The 14146-nt window shown below is 54.8% G+C and overlaps 1 protein-coding gene across 8 annotated transcripts in view; it reads left to right on the top strand.

Moving 5' to 3' along the window:
* Positions 1 to 14146, top strand: part of KCNAB2 (potassium voltage-gated channel subfamily A regulatory beta subunit 2) — a 96065-nt gene that overhangs the window by 14046 nt on the left and 67873 nt on the right. Inside the window, exon 2 of one of the 8 annotated variants that reach the window (XM_027565083.1) lies at positions 9177 to 9351. The exons of 4 other annotated variants lie outside the window; for them this stretch is intronic. The gene's annotated coding sequence lies outside the window, so the exon portion shown is untranslated. Of the gene's footprint in view, positions 1 to 1948; positions 2034 to 2544; positions 2647 to 9176; positions 9352 to 12835; positions 12931 to 14146 lie in introns of those variants that run through there. 3 more of the 8 variants (XM_027565086.1, XM_027565087.1, XM_027565084.1) reach the window with 3 other exon arrangements.

Below are 14146 nucleotides of genomic sequence, written 5' to 3'. Positions count from 1 at the left end.
GGCCTTTCTCGACATCTGGCATCACTGGCCATCCCTGGCCCTCCTTGCTTTGGTAGATGCATCACCCCAAACTCTGCCTCCGTCCCATGCCTCCCTCTCTGCATCTGTGTCTTCTCCTCTTGTAAGGAAACCTGTCACTGGATTTAGGGTCCGCCCCAAGTGGTGCTAGTGGTAAAGAATCTGTCTGCAGTGCAGGAGATGCAGGAGACGTAGGTTCGATCCCTAGGTCGGGAAGGTCCCCTGGCAGAAGGCAGGGCAACCTAATCCAGTAGTCTTGCCTAGGAAATCCCATGGGCAGGGGAGCCTGGCAGACTACAGTCCACGGGGTCACAAAGAGTGAGACACAACTGAGTGACTAACACACAGGTCAATCCAGGATGTGCCTGCACATGCTCAGGAGCTCAGTCATGTTCGACTCTTTGTGACCCCGTGGACTGTAGCCCACCAGACTCTTCTGTCCATGGGATTTCCCAGGCAAGACTACTGGAGTTGGTTGCCATTTCCTCCTCCAGGGATCTTCCCAACCCAGAGATTGAAATCCATGTCTCCTGGCAGATTCTTTACCACTGAGCCACTTAGGAAGCCCCAATCCAAGATAACATGCCTTAATTATATGTGCAATAACCTTTTTGCTGCAGAAGGGCATATTCAACTGTACCAGGGATCAGGACTTTGACATGTCTTTTGATGGGCAGGTCAGGAAGATCCGCTGGAGAAAGGATAGTCTACCCACTCCAGTATTCTTGGGCTTCAGCTGGTAAAGAATCCACCTGCAATGCAGGAGACCTGGCTTCAACCCCTGGGTTGGGAAGATCCCCTGGAGAAGGGAAAGGCTACCCACTCCAGTATTCTGGCCTGGAGAATTCCATGGACTGTATAGTCTATGGAGTCGCAAATAGTCGGACACGACTGAGCAACTTTCACTTCACTTCACTTCACTTCTTTGATGGGCAGGGACATGGTTTGAGCCACTACAGCAGGTTTCTGCCACTGATTCCCACCACTGCCCCCAGAGCCCCCTCTGTGGTTTTCTTTCTGGTCTTCTGATTCTTCGTCGTTGAGAGGGACTGCATGTCAGGTGTTACTGTCTACGGGGCAAAAGTGGAAGGGTGGCAGGTGGACCTGGGGTTGAGCTGGGTTGAGTTGGATCACCCTACTGAAAAGCCAGCAGTTGCACCCAGAGCTGGGGCCCATGATGAGGAATGGGATCCAGTATGGAGTCACCCTGTCCACAGTTGCCAGTGTGCTTAGAGGGCAGAGTCTCCTCCTGGCCTCAGAGCAGTGGGCAAGCAGCCTGGGGAGGCCTCACAGAGCTCAACTGTGGGTGACAGGGTAAGCAGGTGAGACAGGACAGCGTGTTCCATCAAGGGCAGATGGGAGGCATTCAGAGAGCCCCCCATATTCAGGATGTGAGTCTGTGCTTCCCCAGGGAGGGGCAAGTTTATGCTACAGTGTTTAGTCGGATCCATCAGACACTGGCGAGCAGCCTTTTTCTCAGCCTCCCTATTCCCTCTACAAAAGACAACAAGGTCCATCCCCCAGCATCTCCTAAGGGTCACCATTAAAATCCACCTGAATTCCAGGGGTCCAGCACCGCCGTGTGTGTGATCATGCAAAGTTCCGGGGATCAGCCACGGATAGTCAGCCTCATGCTGTGCCAGGCACTGACTGTGCCAAGTACAGGGGAGAGGCTAGCTGGACACGGTGGCCAGAGGTCCCTGAGCAGCACTGGCCAGAAGTAGGCGGCCCCCATCCCCACAGCCCACCACCAGCCCCTCAGTGTTACCACCGCGGGTGAGGTGAGAACACCCACCACTCCCCAAGGCCTCCCGGCCCCAGGTCATCCAGAGCCCTAGAGAGAAAGAGACTCCAGCATGACTGGGGGAGGGGACTGGGGACTGTGTGTCCAGGGACTGCTTGGTGGCACAAGAGGGCGCCAGTGCGTCCACTTAGACTGGAGAGACCAGCTTTGAGACTGCCTGTCAGGGGGACACCAGCATGCCAGCCTCTCCCTTCTGCTGCCATCCTGGGGGGTAAGCAGTTAAAAAACCCACCCCTCTCCCCCGACCAGGGAAGCAGCTTGGAGCTGCTTCATCCATCCGCCTGCCGAGAGCTGGGACCGCCTCTGCTCTCTCCCGTGTCTCTGCTGAGTCAGGCTTTGAATCACTGCAGGAATCGCAGCCCTGATCACTGGCGGCAGGAGGCGGGGGGGGGGGGGGGGGGGTGGTCCTTCCTCCCTACCCCCAACTCTGTGTTTTCCTCCCACCTTGACTCAGCTGGAAAGACCCCAGTCCACTGTTATAGGTGAGGAGACATTTCTCTGTCCCTTCTATTCAGGATGCCCTTTGAAGAATGGGGAAAACCAGGTTCACTGTTGGTCTGACCACTTGGGGGAAGGGTATGCGTGTGCTTGGACCTCCTGCCCCCTCCCCGCAACCGCAGTTCTTGGGTTCATTGATTATCTCGCTCAGAGGTGGATGCAGAGCTTCTGTCTCTGACGCCCCAGCCAGGTACTCGCAGCACTGCAGCCTCAGCCAACCGACTGGAGATGCGCACCGTGCTGGCCGCAGAGTGCCCTGGGCTCAGTTCTGCCCTTGGGTGCTGCCTGGAGTCCTCTGAGATTGCAAACCGCCCCCCAGGGAGCTGGTGAGTGGCAGGGCAGGGGGAGTCCAGCCTCACCCAGATCTTCTCACCAGCACCGGTGGGGAGGGAACCCTGGAGGTGGGCCATTTAGACCTGCAGTTCTTTTTCTCTTTGGGATGAAGGGCAGGGCTTGGGTTTCACAAGGAAAGGCCCTCCAGGCAGTCAGCTGAGTCCCTGTTCTGCAGCAGGAAGCCCCTGTCCCCCTGATGGTGGCCAGCACAGGGGACAGAGCTCTCTGGTCCCACTGTTCTTTATGTTTAAGACCCTCTCCCCCTGAAGGACAAGCTCCTGGCACCAGAATGGGGGAGAGATGCTCTCATCATGAAAAGAGAGCAGGGGTGGGGGAATGTTGGGGACACAGCTCTGCCCCCCAGCACACCCCCACTCAGATCTCACACTGTGTGGGGCCCCCCGACCCCAAGCCTCCTCCAAGGGGCTGCTTCATGTTGGGCTACCTGGTGGGGAGATGCCTGTTGAATTGATTGTGGCCTGGCTTCCCAGAGGGAGCAGCCCCTCCTCCATCACTCTGGGAGGATCCACTGAGGCAGGAGAGAGAGGAGAGCAAACACACTCCTGGGTACACTTCATCCCAGGGGAGGTGGGAACGGGCCCAGCCCTTCTGCCTCCCCCCAGAGGTATGGGGCACACTCTCTGAGGCTATGTTTGAAATGTTCTCTGACTGGATGTCCGAGTCACCCAGATGGCTCTCAGGACCTTGTGGCTATCACCGCCTACCTGGTGGAGACCTGAGTCCTTCGTCTTCACTGGCCCTGTGGAGCATCTGCTTTTCAGAGCAGCAGGAGGCTGCTCGGTGCTGGTCTGGGACATTGACCATGAGGTTGCAGGTCCTTCCACATGTGGAGCTCGGTGCCACCTTCCTGGACTGGCCAGGGTGGAGCATACAGGCGGTGGGAGGAAAGGGCTTCCCTGGCATCTCACGGGGTATGTGAACGGACAGCAGACCTTGGGCTGCCGGCTGATAGAGTGGGCCCGTGTGTGTGTCTGTGTGTGTATGCACATGTGTGCTTGTGTGTGTGTACACACACACACACACACACACACACACACCTTCAGAGGCACATCCCGCACCCAGGCCGTCATTATAGCACTTCCCCAGGGCTGGCCTGGAGTGCTCCATCCTGCCGGGGTTCTGGTCTCTCCCTAGACTGTCTGGATAAACTTCCTATAATGGGAGGAACTCTGATACACTTTCACAAAGGGGGATTTTAAATTAGTTCTAAAAAAAAAAAGAAAGGACTGCATGCTGACCCAGAATTCACTTTGCCCTGTGCAGTCTATGCACCTCCTCCTGGGACTTCCGGAGATGAGATTCTGAGGCCACAGGTTCAGGAAGCACTGTCTCTCCTGTACTCTGGTCCCCCTGTCTCTCTGTCTGTCTGCCTGTCTCTGTCTTTGGCAAGTATTTCCACACTCCAGCCACCGGCCTTTCATCTGCTGCTATGAGTCATATGTGCACACAGCCAGATCTGTTTCTGAGTTTGCGTTTCTCTTTTAGATGGTTAAACTTTCTTCTTAAATAGGCTTATTTTGAAATGAAACTCGCTGTTCCTGCAATCAAGGGAAAGCCAACATTACTTGTCATAATTTAGAGATCACTAGAAAAATAAGTAGATAAATTTTAGATTCAAGAACTATCTGAAGTATGACCAGAACACACAGACTTTGAAAAATCCCTGTCTTGGGGATCTCATAGCGATTGTTTTCGGGGAACTGGGGAATTGCTGCCTGCCCCTCCCCCTCCAATCATCCCCATTCCCCTGGTCACAGGTGGAATACCTGGTCCAGGGTTATTCATGTTCCAAGGGCAAGTTAACAAGTCCTTCCTCATCCCTGCTCAGGTAAATAAAAGGGGTTGGAAAGCCTAAGGGGAAGAGGGGTGGGTAGTACATTGTATCCCCCAGTTGGATTTAGGCAAGAGAGGGAGATTTTATTGGGGATGAGGGTGCCCAGGGGCTGGGCTGGTATTCGAATGTCAAAGATTTAGACCGGAAAGCTGTAGAGAGCATTCTTCTCCAGGAATCATCTGAGAGTCTGGAAAAAATGGCAGGAAGTGGCCTTAAGAATGTTGACTTTGGAGTCAAGTAGACCTGCCCCAGCTCTTTGCTTCTTGGGGCATCAAGGAAGGTCATTTAGAAGATATGAATAACAGAGGTGTTAGAAATTAAAAGTGTCAATTCCTCCCCACTGTTGGTTAATCACTGTAGTGTAATAGTATGGGGTGACCGGGGCAGGCTGGAGAAGCAGCCATGGCATTGGACCCCAAGGCTGGTGACTTTGCCAGCAGATGATGTTGCTCCCCCAGGGGGAGTGGCAGGAACAGGTGTTGGGGCTACCATAGGTACAGGAGCATCAGGGAATGGGACTCTGGTGACAGGCGGACAACCCGAGGCTGGCAGTGAAGATGGGCAAGAGAGAGAATGTTCCAGAGGAAGCCATGTGGATGGAGCCAACAGGCAGCCAAGGTCAGAGGGCCTCAGGTCAGAGGGGTGGGATGGAGATGCATCTGTGGGCTCATGGGCATGGAGGTGAGAACTTAAGCTCAGAGCATTGTTCAGCAGGGGAGATTCCAAAATAGCAGTGCTTGGAGGAAGCGGAGGCAGCCTGGGGTGAAGGTGGAGGGTGTGATAGAGGTGGAAGTTGTAGAGGTGCTAGAGGTGGTGGAGGTGGAAGTGATGAAGATGAAAGTGGTGGAGGTGATGGACATGAAGGTGGCGGAGGGAGTGGAGATGGAGGTGGTGGAAGTGATGGAAGTGAAGACGGTGAAGGTCATGAAATTGGTGGAGATGATGAAGGTGGAGATGGTAGAGATAGTGTGCAAGTGTATATACATGTTCTCACATGCATATACATGTGCTCTATGTCTATGCATGCATACCTGCCTCTGTACATGCGTCATGAACCAAGGGTCACCCTGGTCAGGAACTCCACACCTGATAGAGACTGTCAAGTCCAGTGATGGCCTGCAGTCCCAACCTGGGCCTGTGTGGGCTGCACTCTCCCACCATGAAACCCCTTGGAGGAGGTGCTGAGGTTGCAGGAAGAAGGAGCACATGATCATGCTGAGTGGGTGTGACCTGCCTGCACATGTTCAGCACCACCATGTCCCAGGACAAAGGATTCCCCAGGGAATGAGACTGACCCAGTGGCTGCCCTGTGGGCTCACCGTCTGGTTGGAGGACAGCCAGGTGGTGTCTCCACAGGTTAGGGTACAAGCTCCTCAGGAAATGCACATGCTGACATGATGGATGGGCCCCTGGAGAGGTGACATCTGAGTGGGGACACACAGTAAGAGTGTCCTGGGCAGAGGGGTGGCACCTGCCAAGGCTCAGTGACAGAAGAGAGGGGAGGAGAACCCCAGCCCCACATGGGTGTTCCATGCACTCCTCAGACTGGACGCAGCCACCACCAGTCTCCAGAACACCCCCAACCTGCTGCACCCCACCACTTCCCCCATCTCAGGAGCTGGCAGTTCTTCTGCAGAAACCTGAGAGTCACCCTGCACCCCCACCTTCCTCTAAGGCCCCACATCCACCTAAGAGCTGGCTTTTTGGTCTCCACCTCCCAACTCCACCAGTCACCCGGCCACCCCAGCCTGGGCCTCCCCAGCTCCCACCTGGATCATCGATGGTCTCCTAATGAGACCTCCCGCCTGACTCTGCCTTTTGTCCCCCCACCCTTTCTACTCTCACCCTGGAAAGCACGCTGTCTCACCCTTGTAGGGAGGAAGTGTTTGACTGTTCCTCTCTTCTGGGGGGCAGCTCAGAGCTGTGGTTCAGAGGAGGGACTCCCAGGGCTGTTGGGGGGCCATGGCCAGACTGACTTACCCACCCTGAGCCTCAGTTTCCCAGCCATCACCAGTGATGGGTAATAAGCAGTATGAGCCTCACAGGGTGTGGGGTGAACGCTAAGTGAATGAGTGCACATAGAAGCCTTTATCCTGGCTCCTCGAACCTCGGCACTCAGTCCCCAGCAGCTTGGACTGGTCCTCGCCCAAGGATGAAGTCAAGGATGCTGCTCAGGTGCACGTCTGGTACCTTCTCCATCCACACCCCTCAGAGGGCACTCAGGTGTCCTGGACCCCAAGCTATTCGAAGCCCAGTGTCAATGCAGGGTGCTGAAGGCCCAGCCCTTCCCCAGGAGTGGACGGGTCATTGTGTCGAGGAGAGTGACGCAAGGCTGCAGGCCAGAGCTCGAGGGCAGGCAGCCCCACCTCCTATGGCACCTTCCAGGTGCCATGTTGAGGCACCATGAGCAGGATTTTAAAATTCTACACTTATTTCATCTCAGTGCAGGAGCGGGAAAGAGAACATACAGTCTGTGTGAGCAACCCAAATCAAAAATAAATGAGGCAAGAAGAGGAACCAAAAATAGTCAACATCAGAGGCAGCAGCCTGCAACAGTGGCCAGCTGTCCCCGGCGAGCGGTTAGGAGGGAGGCTTTACGTGTATTACTAGGAACAGATTAATCAGGCCTGCAGTCCAATGATAAATCAGAATTACTAGCAAAGTAAAAGAGGTTAATGAGGACTCAGGGGGCACAGTGCCTCTGTGCCTTCTCCCCTCCTCCCCAGCACCCCACTAGGCAGTGGGGGCACAGGCTTGGCCAGCAGGCAGCATGAAAGTCATCTATAAGTGAGGGGGTCCCCTTCCTGACCAGAATGTCCCTACAAAAGGACAGAGCAGAGCTGCGAGTGCCATGGATCTTGTAAGGATCCACACTCCATCTTTTTTTGGTGGATGTCACCTCTTTTAATAGTTGTTCAGTCGCTCAGTTGTGTCCAATTCTTTGTGACCCCATGGACTACAGCACACCAGGCCTCCCTGTCCATCACCAACTCCTGGAGATTACTCAAACTTATGTCCATTGAGTTGGTGATGCCATCCAACTATCTCATCGTCTGTTGTCCCCTTCTCCTGCCCTCAATCTTTCCCAGCATCAGGGTCTTTTCTAATGAGTCAGCTCTGGGAATCAGGTGGCCACAGTATTGGAGCTTCAGCTTCAGCCTCAGTCCTTAGAGATAAAAGTTCTGCGAACTATGACCGGAGGGCCAGATCCAGCCTACCACCTGTTTTTTGTTTTTTGTTTTAATTTTTTTGATGTGGGCCATTTTTAAGGTCTACTGAATTTGTTACAATATTGCTTCTGTTTTATGTTTTTTTTGGGGGGGGTTGGCTGAGAGGCATGTGGGATCTTAGCTCCCAAACCAGGGATCAAACCCACATCCCCTCCATTGGAAGGTGAGGTCTTAACTACTGGACCACCAGGAAAAGTCCCTGTTTTTGTAGGTAAAGGTTTAGTAGTTTTTTGTTTGTTTTTTCTTTTCTTGGCCATGCCTCTTGGCAAACGGAATCTTATTTCCCCAACCAGGGGTGGAATCCATGTCCCCTGCAGTGGAAGCTCAGAGTCTTAACCAATGGCCTGCCAGGGAAATCCCTATAAATAAAGTTTTATTGACATACAGCCACACCCTCTCATTCACAAATTGTCTCTGGCTGCTTTCACAGAGCAGAGATTCACAAAGCCCAAAATATCGCCCTCTGGCCCCTCGCTGCACAGGCTTTGGTCCCCACCATAGATGTCTTTCATCAGATGCTCCAACATCCAGAGGGGTATCCAATCCATCAAAAGACATCTCCCAACAATGGGGGTTTGTTTGGTGGTGTTTCAGATTGCTGATGTTGGTTAGGGCTTTGGAGATGTCGTTTGAGTCAAAAAAGATTCTGCAGTAATTTGCTTTCTCTCATGCAAGGAACATCTTTGGGGTAGACACATTTGAGTCACATGATTAACCTCAGACCCCGAAGGTTAACAGCCGCAGGAAAGCCCTGGGCCCCACCTGCTAGCCACCCTCCCTGCTTTATTCCCCGGACATCTGAGGGGGAGGAACAGGTGGGCCCCCACAGGGCAAGGCAGAGCAGGCCCTCTTGGGGGTCCTCTTTCCTGTGATGTCCTTGGGGCCCACCCCCCACTCCATGAGTCACACGGAGTCCTTTCAAACCTTGAGCCTCGCAACACATCCACCACTTGGGAAGGAAAGGACTCTTTAGACAGACTGTAGTGCCCAGTCATCATTCTGAGTAGGCGTTTTCTCATGGCCTGTGTGGAGCACTTGGAAAGTTTGCATAACACGTCACCAGGAAGGTATCTCCCAGGAAGAGGAGAAAAACCACAAGGAGCTTTTCAACCGTGAAGGTTTGCATTTCTGTGACGCCTCCAAGAGACCCCTCGCTCCTGACATGACCTGGGTGGGGACTACAGGATGGAGAGCTAGTGTGCACCAGTGAGGAATCCCCCAAACCATGACCTGGGGCCCCTCCAGCCACCAGCATTGACAAATACACCTCCTGCATTTGCCCCCCCTCCCCAAGAGAGGTTTTGAATAGAGCCGGGCGAGACGCTGCACATCACACCGCCTTTGAGATGACTCTGCTTCTGGGTATCAGTTATTAAACTGGATTAGCGTCCAATCCCCAGAGAGGAGGTTGCGATCTCATATGCTAAAAACTCAACAGAATCCCAGAGTTGGCTTGAAAACCACCAAACCATCCAAGCTCACCTAACCGCACGAGATGAACAGGGACCAAGAGCTCCCATGGGGGCCTGGCTGAGCGCTTTCTACGGTGACCTCACTCAACTGAAGCACCACGTGGAGAGAGGTACTGCCCGAGACGTGGACCCAGGAAACAGGTGTGTGCTCACAGTGATGGGGGTGGAGTCCTGCTGGGGGCAGGGGGTCTGTGCCTCCAAAGGGTGTGTGTGAAGGTTGCCCAAAGCCCCTTTGCTCAAGGAGGGAGGTGTCGCCTCAGTAACTCCTAAAACAGGGCTCTTCAAACCTTTTCTACAGAGGACCAGAAAGTAAGCATTTTAGCCTTGCAGTCTGTGCAGCCTCTGTCCCAGCTTCTCAGCTCTGCCACATGACATGAGAGCAGTCATAGCTGATACGTGAATTGGTGTTCTGGCCTGAATGTCTGTGTCCCCCAAAATTCATATGAAGGAAAGTGCTCAGTCGCTCAGTCATATCTGACTTTTTCCGACCCCATGGACTGCAGCTGCCAGGCTCCTCTGTCCATCAGTTCATCCACAGCTGCCGGGCTCCTCTGTCCATCAGTTCATCCAGGCAAGAATATTGGAGTGGGTTGCCATTTCCTCCTCCAGGAGTTCTTTCCAACCCCAGTGATTGTACCTGTGTCTCCTGCATTGGCAGTGGATTCTTTATCACTAGCCCCACCTGGGGATGTTAAAGCCCTAATTCCCAATGGGATACTCTTTGGCGTTGTGATCTTTGGGAGGTGGCTCAATCAGTAAAGAATCTACCAGCAACACAGGAGACCTGACTTCAATCCCTGGGTTGGGAAGATCCCCTGGAGAAGGGCATGGCTACCCATTCCAGTATTCCATGGACAGAGGAGCCTGGCAGGCTACAGTCCATGGGGTCACAGAATTGGACATAACAACTGACACTGGGTTTAGATGAGGTCAGGGTGGGGTCCCATGTTCAGTGCCTTTATAAGAAGAAAAGACCACAGCAAGCTTGTTCTCGGCCTCTGAGGACACAGGGAGAAGGCGGCCATCCTCAAGGTCGGAGGAGAGTCCTCAGCAAACACTGAATATGCCCACACCTGGAACTGGGACTTCCAGGCTCCAGAACTTGGAGGAAAAAATGTCTGCCGTTGACAGCCCCCCACCACCACATGTGGCATTTGTTATGGCAGCTGAATGTGCATGGCTCTGCACCAATGAAAGTTTATTCATGGACACTGAGATTTGAATTTTATATAATGTTCATGTCCCATGAAATATTCTCCTCTTGTTTTTCTTCCAACCACTTAAAACACGTGAGAACTATTCTTAGCTCAGAGGCTGGAGAGCGGAAGTGGACCCCGTGGGTGGAAGTTACAAGGATGCAGATTTCAACTCCTCATTTAAAAAAAAAAAAAAGGACCTTTTTCATCATTTCTGTTGTCCCCAGAGAACTAATCTGCTTAGAGTTCCCCACAGGTGGAGGTATGTGTGGCTCAGCAACATGGGGGCTTTGCAGAGGAACGTGTGTGTCTCCAGAGCCCTGGACTGACTCTGTCCTTCTCAACCTTGGGAGCAAACAGGACCTGTGAACCCAGTTCTCCCACTACACTTGGGGGATGTGCCTGCCTCCCAGGATCCTGACCCAAAGAAACGTGACTTACCATGAAGCGGATCTATTCAGCGCTTGCTCCTTAAGTTGTGAACACAGCTGGAACCCCTGTGAGGTCTGCCCTTAACAAGAGCATACTTGAGACACTCTCAAGACCTGCCTGGCACTCCATCTTGGTCTGTGGTCAGATTGGGGGCACAGAACAAGATGACTTGCTGCAGGTTACCCCATGCAGGCCACCTCCTGCCCCCTGCCCCAGCCTGAGACGCCGAGCACCCTGAATCACTCCTTGTGCTGAAAATGGAGGCAGAGGATTTCCCTGTGGTCCATGGATAAGACTCCATGTGCTCCTGACGCAGGGGGCACAGGCTAGATCCCTGCTCAGGGAACTAAGATCCTACATGCCACAAGGCACGGCCAAAAAGAAAAAAAAAAAACAGAGGCAGAATTCAGGAGGCAGCCTCCTCATGAGGAAGAAAAATTCCAGAAGATTCCCTTTCCACAAAAAAAGCAACATTTCCTTGAACCCCACCCCCCAACCAGGATTCTGCTGATAGACTGTGTCCCAGCCTCACCAGCTGGAAGATGACTCAGGAAGTGAGGCCCGTGGGTGGCCAGTGGGCCACTCAGCAACTCTGTCATGTTTATTGATCCAGCTCAAATCTATGGCTCAAACGGGTCCACAGAGAAGCCCTGGAGACTAAATGAAGTATCCTGAACTTTAAGCCCAGTGTTTAGCGGTCGCCTGCCCTCCCACTTCCAAAGGAATCTCTTGAAGAAGCATTGGCAGATGCTTGAAGAAAAACTATTTAGTCTTAGGGGCCACAAAAGAAGCTGTGGTTTGAGGCCTGACTCACTGTGGTTTCCCTGGTGGCTCAGACGGTAAAGAATCCACCTGCAATGCGGGAGACTTCGGTCTGATCCCTGGGTCGGGAAGATCCCCTGGAGAAGGGAGTAGCTACCCACTCCAGTATTCTTGCCTGGAGAATCCCAAGGACAGAGGAGCCTGGCAGGCTATGGTGGCCTTGAGTAACATTTAATATTCTAGGGCCTAGAGTCCTGACTGTAAAGGCACCCCCACCTTTGAGAGTTAAAGCAGCAAGGGCTGTGTGTGATGGGGATACTCAGCCAGGGGGCTCTCCTCCCTGACCCCTCCCCAGGGCTTCTCTTTTTTTCTCTTTGCTCTCCCTCCCCACTCCTCTCCCTCCTGTTCTCCCCACAATACCCCCCCCCAGGCTGTTTACTTCTCCCTTCTCTTTCCCCTTTGTTTTCCATCACCCCTTCTGTGTCTTAATCCTGCCGGGACTGTAGCAGCCAACTCCCTCAGCAGCCTCAGAGCCCCGTGCCCACCCCTGGGGCAGAGGGGGGCCCACTTGGGGGGCGGGGGAGAGAATCCGTGCTTGGGCGGGTGATAGGCCATGTCTGGGGCTGCAGATGCAGCGCAGCACAGATGGAACATTCCATCCACACCCTCCCTCTGGCTCTCCCCTCCCTGCCCCCCCAGGAAGGGGCATCCCCCTCACCTGTCCTCCCAGGCTGCCCCACCCCCACATCACCTGCAGGCACCTGCTGTGTCCTGGCACAGTGCTGGGACCAGGACTGGGATGTGAGTGAGAGGCAGATTCCTGCCCAGATTCCCTGTCCCCCCGGGAGGGCGTCCTAGCAGTGCCTGACTCAGAGCGCAGCTCTGGAATCAGCCCAGTCCTGGGTTCGAATCCTGGCCATAGGCCTGACCTCTGACCCTCAGGGTCATCATCCATGAAGCAGTAACCCCCCCACCCAGGGCTATGGGGACAATCAAATGAAGAGACGAGGGTAGAAGGTGTGTAGCCCAGCCCTGGCACAAAGCTGGCACCAATAAGCAGGAACTCTCTTTAACAGCCCCAGAGCTAGCTTGGTGGCTGCCTGGCTGTATATCTGTCCCCAACCCCTGGCAGAGAGGGGCCCCCCGGGTTGTCTGGGGCCCTCCTCAGGACACGCCTGGGACTAGAAGCCACACCCTGTCTCGCCAAGCATCCTCCGCATTGTCGCTCACGCCACCAGCTTCCTGGTTGGCCCGTGGTCCCGCCGTGTTCACCTTCCACGTCGTACACACCAAGATGTTCTTGTCTCCGGCCACTTTGACCCGAGAGCAGGTACTCGGGGCATTTTGGGGACTCTGCTTCCCAGGATGGGTTCTGTGCTTGAGGGGACAACACCCCACCTCCCTCTGCAGGGTTGGGGTGCTCCCTTGACTTCCAGGGTTCCTCGGCCCAGCAGCGCCCTGGGCCCTGCACCCCCACAGGACTGGCTACAGCCGGGGTGGGAGCTGCCCCTGTGGACTCCCTGCTAGACTCAGGCGGAGCCCACGTGACCAGCTGTCACAGCAGCTGCAGGTGTCCCCCCCTACCCACCCCGGAGAGACTGGCAAGCCTCCTCTGACCCAGTGACTGCTGGGCGGCGGGCGGGCTGGTGGGGCGCGGCATGTGGCACCCAGGGGAGGTGTCTGACACAGCTCTACCTCCCGGGTGGCTGGCTTCTGCTTTCATCACCCCGTCAAGGAGCTGCCAGAGATCAAGGGCGCAGCGGGGCCTCCTCTGTGGGGCCTGGGGGGTGAGGGGGCAGCTGCCGAGTGGCCCCAGCAGCTCCTGGAGAGGAGCCTGCCAGTCTGCTGTCTCCAGAAACCCCCTTGACCACAACCCCAGACCTGGGTTCCCATCTCTGAGTAGAGAGTAGTTTCACAGTCAGAAGGAGCAGGGGTCCTGCCTTAAAAATGATCAAAGGGGCCCCATCCCTCCCCTCTCCTGGAGGGCAGAGTTCAGGGCAAGAGTGGGTGGCAGGAGGATCCCTTGGATTCCTTCCTCGCCCTTCAGGTCTGTCCTGGCAGAGCACCCGTGGTCACCACGTGGAGGAGGCACAAGGCAAGCTCCCTGGAGCCTAAGGGGCCTCCTCCGGGCCCGGAAAAGTTCAGCCTCTCAGTACCTCCCTCCCCCACCTCGCTCTTCTCTCCACTCGGCCCCAGCAGGATATCGATGCAGGCTGTGGTCACTGTGGGAGGCCAGGGCAGCGGGTGGGAAGGAGACCCTGAACTTTCTGGGCTGGACAGGAAGGCTCTGATAGTTGCTGAATGAATGACCGTGGGAATGCCTTGGCCTGGGCACTCAGGCAAGGTTATGGAGATTCCAGAGCATGTGTGGGGTTTTGTTTCCTGCATCTTGCCCTGACCCACTGCAGCTCACATGGTCTGTAGAGTACCAAGGCCCCTCTTCCCAGGATCAAATGACCACACCCTTCCACCTGTGGTCACCAGGATCTGGATGGTGCTGGGGGAGCCATGGCCGAGAGATGAGCCCCCCACCCCGTGAGCCAAGC

The sequence above is a fragment of the Bos indicus x Bos taurus genome, chromosome 16 (genome assembly GCF_003369695.1).
Source record: "Bos indicus x Bos taurus breed Angus x Brahman F1 hybrid chromosome 16, Bos_hybrid_MaternalHap_v2.0, whole genome shotgun sequence".
Classification (NCBI taxonomy): Eukaryota; Metazoa; Chordata; class Mammalia; order Artiodactyla; family Bovidae; genus Bos; species Bos indicus x Bos taurus.
Note: the sequence above shows the minus strand (reverse complement) of the source record. Positions and strands in the feature narration are given on the sequence as shown.